The 13,812-nt window shown below is 40.6% G+C and overlaps 1 long non-coding RNA gene across 1 annotated transcript in view; it reads right to left on the reverse strand.

Moving 5' to 3' along the window:
• The window catches only part of LOC126958030 (uncharacterized), a 50,816-nt gene that overhangs the window by 17,940 nt on the left and 19,064 nt on the right, over positions 1-13,812 (reverse strand). The window contains exon 2 of the long non-coding RNA XR_007727043.1: positions 2,091-2,166. This is a non-coding gene — a long non-coding RNA (uncharacterized LOC126958030). The remainder of the gene's footprint in view (positions 1-2,090; positions 2,167-13,812) is intronic.

Below are 13,812 nucleotides of genomic sequence, written 5' to 3' on the forward strand. Positions count from 1 at the left end.
AGTGCAAATATCTCTGCAAGATCCTAACTTCAATTATTTTGGATACCACAGAAGTGGGATTGCTGGATCATATGTAGTTCGATTTTTATTTTTTTGAGGAACCTCAAAAAAATACTGTTTTCCATAGCAGCTGCACCATTTTATATCGCCACCCGAAGTGTACAAGGGTTCCAATTTTTCCACATTCTTGCCAATATTTGTTATTTGTGGGTTTTTTTTTTGGTAATATTCATCATAACAGGTGTGAGGCAATATCTCATTATGGTTTTGATGTGAATTACCCTGATGATGAGTGATGTTGAGCATATTTTCATATACTTGTTGGCCATCTGTATGTCTTTTTGAGAAATGTCTATTCAAGATTGGATTATTCATTGTTGTTGTTCTTGTTTTGCTATTGAGTTGTAAAAGTTGTTTATGTATTTTGGATATTAAGCCATACAATTGCTTTGGTTTTTTTTTGTTTTTGTTTTTGTTTTTTTGAGATGGAATTTCACTCTTGTCACCCAGGCTGGAATGCAATGGCATGATCTCAGCTCACTGCAACCTCTGCCTCCCAGGTTCAAATGATTCTCCTGCCTCACCCTCCCAAGTAGCTGGGATTACAGGTGCCCGCCACCACACCCAGCTACTTTTTGTATTTTTAGTAGAGACAGGGTTTCACCATGTTTGCCAGGCTGGTCTCAAACTCCTGGCCTTGTGATCCACCCACCTCAGCCTCCCAAAGTGCTGGGATTACAGGCGTGAGCCACTGCACCTGGCTTTTCTTTTCTTTTTTTTTTTTTTTTTCCAGAGACAGCATCTTGCTCTGTCACCCAGGCTGGAGTGCAGTGGTGCAATCATAGCTCACTGTAGCCTCAAACTCCTGGGTTCAAGTGCTTATCCCATCTCAGCCTCCCAAGTAGCTAGGACTACAGGAATGCAGCACCATGCCCAATTAATTTATTTTTGTAGAGATAGGGTCTCACTATGTTTTCTAGGCTGGTCTGAAACTCTTGGCCTTAAGCAGTTCTCCTCTGTCAGTCTCCCAAAGTGCTGATATCACAGACATGTGCCACCATGCCCAGTCCTACAATTGATTTTTAATAAACTTTTCATTTAGAATAGTTTTACATATATGAGAAACGTCAAAGATAGTAGAGTTCCCATATATCCCAAACCTAGTTCCCTAACCCATATTTATATACATATCTATAAATAATTCTATATGTAACTGTCTTAGTCTTTTGTTTTGCTATAGAAGAATACCTAAGGTCAGGGAATTTGTAAAGAAAGGAGGTTTATTTGGTTCACAGTTCTGCAGGCTATGCAAGAAACATGGCACCAGCGTTTGCTTTTGGTGAGACCTCAGGCTGCTTCCCCTCATGGTGGAAGGGGAAACGGGAGCTGGCATGTGCAGAGATCACATGGCAAGAGAGGAAGCAAAGGAGGGAGACAGGAGGTGCTAGATTCTTTTTAACAACCAGCTCTTACAGGAGCTAATAGAGTGAGAAATCACTCATTACTTCCAGGGCAGCACCAAGCCATTAATAAGGGACCTGCCCCCATAACCCAAACACCTGCCATCAGGCCCCAATGTTCAACATGAGATTTGGAGGGGTCAAACCAACCAAATGATAGCAGTAACCATCTGTATTTAGCCAAACATAGTTTATAGTGTTTCCTACTCTAACCCATAACCACACAAATCAGTCTAGACTCGTCCCCTTGCTTCTCTGTAACCTCCCACTCCAACAGTGAGAAACCTGGTTCCTCTTGTATTTTTGCAGGTTTTGGGGGGTTCCTCCCAATTGTTAGGGACCTCTTCCCTGGGATTCCCTTGGTGAGGGCATGTGCTTCTTCACTGGCTGGTAACACCCCTTCCTCAGCACTGGGTTTTCAGGATACCAGGAGCTTCTAGATGAGTTTGAACAATTCTCCAGCAAGTTCTCCAGACTGAGCCCCAGCTGTCTCTCCTGTGCATGGCCCACAGCTGGCCACAGGAAACACTCACACAAGTTTACTCTAACAAACTCAGGCAGTGTTGGGATTCAAACCAGGCCCTTCTCCTTTACGCTGTCACCCAAGAGGGTACCCAGGCCATCTCTTACCTTGTAGATCTTACAGGTAGGATTCAGACTGGGGAGTTCAGCTCTGTGAGTGTTCTCTTAAGGAGTCCCTCTCAATCTGAAATGAAAGACGAAGCAATTTCCATTCCTGCTTGTGGAACAGTGCCTCAAAGCACACAAATAGGCATCTCCAAATATTCTTTCTTAAAAATCACCTTTCTCACCCATCACCCTCCAACCTTCTGTATGTGCCTGAAGGATTTAGAGTTGTTTAACCAGTTTTTGGGCATCTCCTTTGGGAGACTTCTTCCTTACTTTGGAAGATGTTGTCTGTGTCATGGTGTTGAAACTTCCATTTTTAACACTGTGTGGTCTCTCATCCCAGAAAAATGCCCATAGACTTAAATTTTTACGTATAACTTCAAGGGGTCTTTTGACCCCTTGAAGGTGAACTTAAAGGTTAAGAACCCTTGTCTTACAGGGTAGGAAAATAACTAATGTCCCTGATATGATGGACCTTTAATTCTACCAGCAAGTGGGAAATTACTGGCAGAGTAGAAGTTACAGAAACCTTGAGGATGACCATGCTCCCCCGCCCCTCTGTCTCTCTCTCTCTCTCTCTCTCTCTGTGTGTGTGTGTGTGTGTGTATACATTTAATTGAGGTTAAATTTATATAACATGAAATTAACCATAAACCATTTTAAAGTGTACAATTCAGTGGCATTTAGCACATTCATAATGTGCAACCATCACTTCTGGTATGTTTTGGATATAGTGTATTTGTCCCCACCAAATTTGAAATTTGATCCCCGGTGTGGTGGTTTGGGGAGGTGGGGCCTAGTGGGAGGTGTTTGGATCATGGGGGTGAATCCTTCACAAATTGCTTGGTATCCTTCTTGCAGTAATGAGTTCTTGCTCTCATGAGACTAGATTAATTCTCTAGGAATGGATGAGTTCCTTCAAGAAAGAATTGTTAAAAAGCAAGATTTTCCTCGTCTAGTCCCTCTTGGCATGTGTCTGCTTTCCTTTTGACCTTCTCTGCCATGCTATAATGCAGGACAAAAGCACTTACGGGAGGCCAGGGCCATATCCTTGAACTTCCAAGCCTGCAGGTCCTTGAGCTAAATTAACCTCTTTATAAATTATCCAGTCTCAGGTATTCTGTTATAGCAACACAAAACAGACCAAGACAACTTCTATCTCATTCTAAGAAATTTTCATCATCAGAAAAGAAAATCCTGTGTTCATTAGGCAGTCACTTATTCCCTCTTTCCCTGCCCCTAGTAACGATTAATCTGCTTTCTTTCTCCATGGAGACAGAATATAAAATATTCAGAACAGAGGCCTGTCCTGAATATTTTATATAAAGGGAATTAAACAATATGTAACCTTTTTATCCGGCTTCTTTCAGTTACTATAATGCTTTCGAAGATTATCCATGTTGTATCATGTATCAGCACTTCATTCCTTTTTATGGCTGAGTAATATTCCATTATACAGATATACCACATTTTGTTTATCCATTCATTAGCTGATGAACACTTGGGTTGTTCCCACCTTTTAGTTATTGTGAATAGTACTGCTATGAACATTTTGTACAAATATTTGCTTGAATACTTGTTTTCAGATATTTTGGGTACATAGAGAGAAGTGGAATTGCAGAGTTATTTGGTAATTCCATGTTTAGCCTTTTGAGGAACTACCACATTGTGTTCCACATCAACTGCACCATTTTACGTTCCTACCAGCAATGAACAAAGGTTCTAATTTCTCCACATCCTTATCAACACTTGTCATTTTAATTTAATTTTATTTTAAAGTTCTGGGATACATGTGCAGGATGCACAGGTTTGTTACATAGGTAAACGTGTGCCATGGTGGTTTGCTGTGCCTATCAACCCATCACCTAGGTATTAAGCTCCTCATGCATTAGCTAATTATCCTGATGCTCTCTCTTCCCCTGCCCCCATGACAGACCCCAGTGTGTATTGTTTCCCTCCCTGTGTCCACGTATTCTCATTGTTCAGCTCCCACTTTTAAGTGAGAACATGCAGTGTTTGGTTTTCTGTCCCTGTGTTAGTTTGCTGAGGATAATGGCTTCGAGCTCCATCCAGGTCCTGCAAAAAACACAATCTCATTCCTTTTCATGGCTGCATAGTATTCCATGGTGTATATGCACCACATTTTCTTTATCCAGTCTATCATGGATGGGCATGTGGGTTGATTCCATGTCTTTGCTATTGTGAATAGTGCTGCAGTGAACACACATGTGCATGTATCTTTACAACAGAATGATTTACAGTCCTTTGAGTATATGTTCAGTAATGGGATTGCTGGGTCAAAGGGTATTTCTGGGTCTAGGTCTTTGCGGATTGCCACACTGTCTTCCACAATGGTTGAACTAATTTACATTCCCACCAACAGTGTAAAAGTGTTTTCATTTCTCCACAGCCTCACCAGCATCTGTTGTTTCTTGACGTTTTAATAATCGCCATTCTGACTGGCATGAGATGGTATCTCATTGTAGTTTTGATTTGCATTTCTCTAATGATCAGTGATGTTGAGCTTTTTTCATGTTTATTGGTCACATAAAAGTCTTCTTTTGAAAAGTGTCTGTTGATGTCCTTTGCTCACTTTTTAATGGGGTTGGTTTTTTCTTGTAAATTTGTTTAAGTTCCTTGTAGGTTCTAGATATTGGACTTTTGTCAGATGGATAGATTGCACAAATTTTCTCCATCCTGTAGGTTGTCTGTTCACTCTGATGATAGTTTCTTTTGCTGTACAGAAGCTCTTTAGTTTAATTATATCCCATTTGTCAATTTTTCCTTTTGTTGCAATTGCTTTTGATGTTTTTGTCATGAAATCTTTGCCCATGCCTATGTCCTGAATGGTATTGCCTAGATTTTTTTCTAGGGTTTTTATAGTTTTGGGTTTTACATTTAAGTCTTTAATCCATCTTGAGTTAATTTTTGTATGATGTGTAAGGAAGGGGTCGAGTTTCAATTTTCTGCATATGGCTAGCTAGTTTTCCCAGCACTGTTTATTAAATAGAAAATCCTTTCTCCATTGCTTGTTTATGTCAGGTTTGTCAAAGATCAGATGGTTGTAGGTGTGTGGTCTTATTTCTGAAATCTCTATTCTGTTCCATTGGTCTATGTGTCTGTTTTTGTACCAGTACCATGCTGTTTTGGTTACTGTAGCCGTGTAGCATAGTTTGAAGTCGGGTAGCATGATGCCTCCTTGTAGTATAGTATAGGCTCTTTTTTGGTTCCGTATGAATTTTAAAGTAGTTTTTTTCTAATTCTGTGAAGAATGTCAATGGTAGTTTTAAGGGAATAGCATTGAAACTATAAATTACTTTGAGCAGTATGGCCATTTTCATAATATTAATTCTTCTTATCCATGAGCATGGAATGTTTTTCCACTTGTTTGTGTTCTCTCTTATTTCCTTGAGCAGTGGCTTCTAGTTCTCCTTGAAGAGGTCCTTCACTTTCCTTGTTAGCTATATTCTTAGGTGTTTTTATGCTCTTTGTAGCAATTAACACTTCTTATTTTTAATTTTTTTATTTTTTTAGATGGAGTCTCACTCTGTTGCCCAGGCTGGCACGATTTCGGCTCACTGCAAGCTCCTCCTCCCAGGTTCATGCCATTCTCTCATTGCAGCCTCCCAAGTAGCTGGGACTAGAGGCACCCTCTACCACACGTGGCTAATTTTGTTTTTGTATTTTTAGTAGAGATGGGGTTTCACCGTGTTAGCCAAACTTGTGGACATGAGGTGGTGTCACATTGGGTTTTGATTGATGACTAACATATTGAGCATCTTTTCATATGCTTGTTGGCTTTTTTTATGTCTTTGGTGAAATATCTAAAGTCCTCTGCCCATTTTCAAATTGGGTTGTTTATCTTTTTGTTGAATTGTAGGAAATGTTTATATATTCTGGATACTAGACCCTTATTAGATATATGACTAAATATGATTTGCAAATATTTTCTTCCATTCTGTGAATAGCCTTTTCATTCTCTTGATAGTGTCCTTTGATGCACAAAATTTTGACAAAATGCAATGTGTCTTTGTTTGTGCTTCTGGTGCCATATCTAATACACTATTTTTATATCTAAGGTCATGAAGATTTACTTCTATTTTCTTCTAAGGGTTTTCTAGTTTTAGCTCTTTATTTGGGTCTTTGATCCACTCTGAGTTAATTTCTACATGTGGGTAAAGGTCCAACACTGTTATTTTGCATGTGGCTATCTAGTTCTCCCAGCACTGATTTTGGAAACGACTGAACGTGTATTTTTGAGGACATAACAGGACAAGATTGAGTATGGTTTGATGTGTCCCTAGACCAGAGGTTACCGCATTTTCTTAGTTCATAATGCCCTCAATGTCTCAATGATTTTTTTTTCAGTTTCCTGTATTATAAATATTTAGGGTCAAACAACGTAAGAAGTATTTATGCTCTAACAACTTAGTCATTTTTGGAAAAAATGTTACACATTAATTGAAAGAAAATGTACTTATTTCATTTTTAAATAACCCACAATTACTAAGTATACATGTTTGGCACTGTACAACTTCTCAAACTCTGGACTCATATAGGACACTGCCATGCTCATTTCCTGCTCTACATTGATTTTCAATGACACTTGCTTTTTACGACAGCAATCACTGAAAACCCAACCAAAGATATGATGCCAACAAAAGGAATAGAATGTGATCTAATGCTGAAATTGTAAACCATCTTGAGCCAGTAGTTCTTAACATATCTGATAGATGTTGGTATCCTTGTGTTTTTCTCCAGACTTTGCTGTAGTGTCCAGGGCATCTCAGCAAGAACATGTCCTATTCTTAAGGAAAACTGATTTTAATGCATAAAAGGGCAAAAAAGGCATTGTTCTATCACATGAATCTCTCAAAAGGAAGGCTTCTTAAGAATGTCGAGAACTCTAAAAAATGCAGTTGTTCAGACCCTGACACAGAATAAAGAGGAGTTCACAAAGAAACCCTGGTGAGCCTAGACTTGAAAACATGTACAAATCATGGAAAGTAGCGGCAAGGGGAGACATAATATTAAGTACAAACTTAAGAGGGTGGCACGGACATGTAATGACAGGGTTGGAAAAGCTGATATCCCCAGTGAGGGAAGTCTAGAAAAATGTACAGAAGATCGCTAAAAGGGAATTTAATTTTTAGAGCTAGGACATAATTTTTGGAGCAAGATATGGGTAAGCCCAATAGTTGGGCTGTTGTCATGTTTCTCAAGATCAGAGAGAAATATGAACTTCTGATTGTTTCTGTCTCCCTTGTCAAGGAGAATGATGTTCACACTGAAGAGTTTCATTTTACAGGAGCATGAAGGCATGTACCAATCAAGAGAGCCTAGGTACGCTGCAGTAACAAACAGTGCCAGAACATCAGTGGCTTAAACAACAAGGGTTTGCTTCTCACTAATGTGAAGTCCTTTATGGGTCCCATCAATGCTCTAGTAAGCTGTCCTTTGCATGGTGGCTCAATATTCCAGGTTACTTTGATCTTGCAGCCTTGCTGCATTGACATGATCTCCCACGCAGGGGATGAAGAGCACTGAAAATCTTACACAACTCATGAATGCTTCCACACTGAAGAGATAGTCTTCATGTCCTCTCACATTTCATTGGCCAAAGCAAGTCACATGGTCACTTGACTTGGCAGGAATGAGGAGGAGCAATTGTCATAAGCATTTGGAAGAAGAGAAGACCTGGAAAAATCACAAGGAGCAGTAGTGTCTGCCATAAGGTATCTCTATCTCTGCCTCTTTTTTCAAGTCTGCTACAAACCTACATTTCTTGATGCTTGGAACAAGGTTTTAGGTAATGTCCAATGCAAAGATGCAGTCAACAGAGGGTGCTAATTCCACTCTTTTCTGCACGGACAGATTGCGTCCATGGCTTGCTCCTCCAGTCTGTCCTCCTGAAGTCAGCATGGTCTAGCTGAGTAGAATGAAGGATGTTCCCCTAGACCATGCCAGGGAAAATGGGCCAGGACTCTGGTGGGATTAGAGGTGGGACTGGGGCATAAAAGCAGAACACATGGCCAGCAACAGAGAGCAGGTTCTTGCAAACAGGTAAGGTTACTTGATAGTTTCTGTTCTCTGAGGATTTAAAAATACGCCTTGGCTGAAAAATGGAAACTACTATGATTAGGCTGATCCAGTAGCTGCATTACTGGGTAAGTAATAAAAGCCAAATTTAAGGGCAGTCCTTTTACAGTTACAATAAATACCAATAATCTCTTAAGATTAACCATGGTAAGGTCATTTAAGGACTAGAAACAGTAAAGAACATTTACAGCTCTGAAAATATTTTCTCTGATGCTTCCTTCATTCCTTGATGCACTGGTGCCTAAAAAACTTTGTGTGGTCTCCACTGCGCCTGGCTTCACACCCTGCAGGGGTCTGACCCAGACGCAGATTAGACTTTGAATGAGGCTGTAGATTAGGTAAGGAGTCTTGGGCCTCCTCTTCAGCAGTAATCCTGAAAGGGCCTTTGCGTAAATTCTAGGCATCTTCAAACTGATCTCATTCAGTATTTGGCTTTATAATACGTCACTATCACACTTTTATTTCTGGTATAAATTTTGAAACAGATCACTGCTGTTTTACACTGTTGTTTTATCAACAGCAGGAGTCCCACTCAGGGAAAACCCTAACTGAACAGTACTGTTCTTGCCTAAAATGGAGATTTTGCTAGAGTTAAGAGAGATGCAACTGGCAAAAGGCACTGTTGCCACTTTTCTCCAAACTTTGCTTTAGGTACAACCCACCAACTAGCAGATCAGATGGATCACAGCTTGGCTATGGTTCTGCGGTAATTCAGAACTAAAACCTAACTCCAGAAGAAAGACTGACAATGTGGCTCCTCTGCTCACTAGGCTGTTGAACTCACACTTAGCAGTCCTGTGTTTCTTTGGCAGTCTTGTAGCAGAGTTCTTATACTGTCATACAACAGGGGTTTCCGTGCACACATTTCTTGGAAGTGACACAAGAAAAGAAGCTGGGATTACTTTTTGTAAGCATTGGCTCCAGAAATTAGAACAGATAATCCTCCTTAGTGCCACTGTACAACTTAATCAGAGGAAAAACATTTATGGAGCAGAAGATCCTTTAGAAAAATTGGCCCCTTTGTCCAAATAAATGGTGTGGATTTTACTTCAAACAGCTGAAAGCCATAAACAGGGAGAGCTGGGAGAGAACTCTGGAATAAATGGTTGAATTGAACTGAATTGTATCAGAATATGTGTATGAAGCAAGAATAGAAGGAGTGAATAATATGCTGCAGGAAAAAAAAAGTGTGCCTTGGACTTCAGGGAGTTGCCAGCCTCCAACTCTTAAGCAAGGAAGCCTCTCATTTGGGGGATTTTTATATAAAATCCATGCAGTTTTCAGGCAGAGCTCTAGAGGGCAGAAAAGACACAGGTTCCTTGATGGAGAAAGTCACATTCACAAATGCAGGGTACCAATAGTTTTTGCATACTGTGCCTTTTTTTTTTTTTTTTTTTTTTTTTTTTTTTTTTTTTTTTTTTTTTTTTTTGACTAATGGCTCGGTTTAAATAGACTCTAGTTTACTATAGAATCACAACATTTGAGGTCTTAGAAGACTTATAGTGTTGACAAGTTAGTTCAGTCCTCTCATTTTATAACAGAGAAAGTGTCTCTAAGGGGTTAAGTAAGATTTTCCTAAGATCATCCACTTAGAGTAGCAGTTAAGACCAACCCTACTTCCCCGACCCATCCCCCACACACTTGAACTCTTACCCATTTAGTGAAGGTTTAAGAATGCTCATGTTTTTTTCATCCTAAAACAATCTGGTCATAATGGAGACTTGAGTTCAGACTCATATTCTTGTCCTGTGAAAAACGACTGACTGGATTGGTAAGCCTGAAGCCGGTGCTGTCATTAAACTTGGACAGAGACATTTCTCCAAAGAGCCGGATCTATTTGAATTTCCTTAGCCAGTACTTCCACGCTTTGGACTCTAGGTGGCGACATAGGACCTTCGTTTTGCTTTCTAGGGAAACCGGACAAAACCCTTCAAGAAGAAACCTGATTATTGCAGTTCTTCTTGACCCAAGGCCGACTGACAGCATTTTCTCTTAGCTAAGCTAATGATCAGGGCCTGGGTGCTCACTCTCAGATGCTATAATTATTTTCACTATAATCCTGTGACAATGACTGTTACTTAACAGGTCTTCCAGTTATGTCATATGTTTGGCAGGGTCATATGTGGAGAGAAGAGCATTTTTATTGATTTTTAAACTTCACAACATTCTTGCGGCGGCTGCCCCTCCTTTTCACTGGGCCACCTCTGCCTCTCCTCTACTCTCCCCAGCCCAGTCACGCTGCATGACCTTACCTGCCTCCAACCCCCACCAAACATATTAATCTAGTGGATCTGGCTTTAAATGAGCATAATGAACAACTCTGAAAGAAAAAAAGGATTTAGAGGGTGGTCTGGCAAATTGGAAAGGGAGAGGGTGGCACTTCACGCTTTGATTTCTGGCTCCATAACATCTCTAGAGCAAGGTGCTTCAAGAAGTGGTCTAAGAATGACATGGGACATTTTCTTGTAAAAATGCAGAATTTGTGGGCACACTCCAGATGTCCTAGGTCCCAGTCTCTGGGGCTAGGCCTTGGAATCCATCTGTTTAGTTCCTAAATAGACTGTGTTATGAACCACAGCTGCAAAGAAGCTGCAGACCTTTTAAGATCAGTTGATGATGCTGTCTCCCTCACCACCTGATTTGCTGGCCTGGTGCCTGATTTCCATTGCAGAACTTGGAGCCTTACTGTTTCTTAATAAAGACAACCACCCCATCTCCCAGCCCCTGCTCTCCCCTCCTTTTTCCCTCGCAGTACACTGACCCCATAGCACCATGGGACAGGTGACTAGAAAGGCAACATGGAATGGAAGGGATGTGAATACTGTAGTCATTTCCAGTATTTTTTCTCCCTTCCTTCCCCCACTCCAGATTTTAAAAATGTGATCTTAAATTTCATAATATACAAATATATTCTTATTACAGATATTCAAATTATATAGAGGACATTATAGCCCCTTTCAACCTTCCCCATCCAACATGCCCCCCAAATAGGATTGTGCTGTACATTATTTTGAAACATGATTTCATGATGTAACGTCAGGTTTTAGGGATCTTCCCATATGAGTAGCTAAATTTACTTCATTCTTTTGAACTGCTGCAGAGCAGTCTTTTCTCTAGGCCTACCAATTGTTAAAAAATTATACACACAATTTCGCATACTACTTTTTTCATTTCATACTGTGTCACGAACATTTTCCCAACTCATTATACGTTCTTCGTAAAACATGGTTTTTAATGATTACATAGTATTCCAGCATATAATTATACTAAAATCAATAATTAATTATCCAACTCCTGCATTTTTCGATTGTCTCCAATTTTTTTTTTTTTTTTTTTTTTTTTCTCGAGACAGGGTCTCACTTTATCACCCAGGTTGGAATGCAGTGGTGCAATCACAGCTCACTGCAGCCTCAATCTCCCCGGGCTCAGGTGATCCTCCCACCTTAGCCTCCCAAGTAGCTGGGACCATAGGCACGCCCCACCACACCTGGCTAATTTTTGTATTTTTTTAATAGAGTGGTGGTTTTGCCATGTTTCTTGAACTCCTGGGCTCAAGCAATCCGCCTGCCTTGGCCTCCCAAATTGTGTCTCCAGTTTTTGATAATCATTCCTTTTTAATAATGAGCTCAATGTCTCCTTACACTCATCTTCCCACTACTCCCTTACTTAGGAATTGTAACCAACCAAAAAAACTGAGGTCCCTGAAAAGTGGCTGATGGGGACAAGATTATTTTGTAGTTTCTATGCTCCCTTCAGGCATGAATTGCTGTATTTATGACTGTGAATGGGTGCTGAATTTTAACTTCTTAAACTTCTGCTGAAACTCCACTCTCCTCACTTAAATAACTGAAGCAAAATGAAGGTATCTTTCCTGAACTGTTTACTTTGAGCAGGTGAGCATTTTCACAATTAGAAGGGAAGTCTGCAATCAGTTTCTTTAATGGGAAAGGTGTTCTTATAGAATTAATGCATGCATGGCTCAGGGGAAGTAAGAATCTCTGCAATTGATTGGATTAAAGGGGCTCCTTAAAATCAGAAATACTCCGGCACTCATCGCCTCTGCTGGGTGATTGACAGGGGTCTTCACACCATCCTCCTTCATGGGAGGTATTTGGCACAGAATCATGATTTCAGAACCTTCTGGATTAGAATCAATTAAATCCATAAATAGAAATGAGCTGCCATTATTGTCCCTAAAAGGATACACCACTACCTCCACCCAGCATGTTCCTGTGTCACGCTGGAGTTTACAAACAGGCCTGCTGCATCTGAAGGGACACAGCCAAATGCAAATTCTGAGAATAATTGTTACAGGAGGGCATGTGCTGAGCTTTAAGTGAAACATAAACTTGAATTTCCGTTTTGTCCCTTTAAAAATACAAGGTGAGCCAAAGATGTAGCCAAAGATGCTCTTGATGACATTTTAATCAAACATCACTGCACTACAAAAACATTTCTAGCACTAAACTAGAAGCCTTTACAGGCAAAATAAAGTGCTATGGTGACTAAAGCTAGCTGCAAATTAAAATGACATTGAGAATGAAATGAATAGCGTTCCTATTTGTCACATGAGAAAAGGATGTGAATATTCCAAGTATCCAATGTTCCTCCTAGGATTTCAATGCTCTTTGACTCAGAAGTATTTAGAGAATTTGCAGTTCGATTTAGACTGTAGGATTTATGTTGTATAACATCTGCTGTATCTAGGAGTGTGATGAGAGGAACAGGTACCTCAGCAGAGAGGACACTGATCTCTCTCTGCTTCTTTGTCTCTGTATCTCTCTTTCCCTTCACTGCACCCCCACCAGTTCCACCTGGCTCAAGGAGGAAGATGAATACACCTTTGGACACTGGATTTATACAGTACACTCACTCACAGCATTTGTGGTTCTCCTAACACCCTCCATGATGTGGGGAACAGGCATTGCTATCTCCATTTTACTGAGAGGAAAATGAGGCTCAAAAGGGTGAATGGCTTGCTGGCCACCCAGCAAGACCACAGCAAAGCCAGGATTAGGACACAGCGCTTCCTGAATTTCACAGTGCTCCTCTTTTCTCTTTGCCCCTTTTATATTCTGGGCCCAAAGCTTGCTTGCTTGCTTGCTTTCTAGTTAAAAACATTTCTTTCACTTGTTTTTAAGCACAAGTCAAAAACCTACCCTTTGCCTATGTCCTGGGTGGAACTTTGTTTTTAGTCATTCACTTCTAACTCCACAGGGTGATAAGACACTGAGTCTCCAGGGAGTCTGTGCTGGGAGCCTGAGGGTGAAAGGTCAGACCCCCTCTAGCCTCTGCTCTTCCTTTGGTGAGTTGTCAGGCAGCCTCTCAACCACTGATCAATCAACCTCCGACCCTGACTGCCTATCCTGCGGCCAGAGCTGATTTCTGTCTAAACAAGGGTCTTCCTCCCCAGCCCATGGCCTCTCCCAGCACCTCCATGCCTTTCCCACCATTCTTTCTCTATTAAAATTTCTTCTTTCTACTCCCAATTGCACTAAATCTAAGCTCAAGAATTAGTCACTAACTTTCTGCTGATGTTGATGTGGCGGTTTCCATGAATTCGCACTCAGCACCTCGTGCAGTGCTGCCAGATTATCTACAAACTAGGGTTTTATGCATCTGA

This window comes from Macaca thibetana, chromosome 7, assembly GCF_024542745.1.
Source record: "Macaca thibetana thibetana isolate TM-01 chromosome 7, ASM2454274v1, whole genome shotgun sequence".
In the NCBI taxonomy this organism is placed as follows: Eukaryota; Metazoa; Chordata; class Mammalia; order Primates; family Cercopithecidae; genus Macaca; species Macaca thibetana.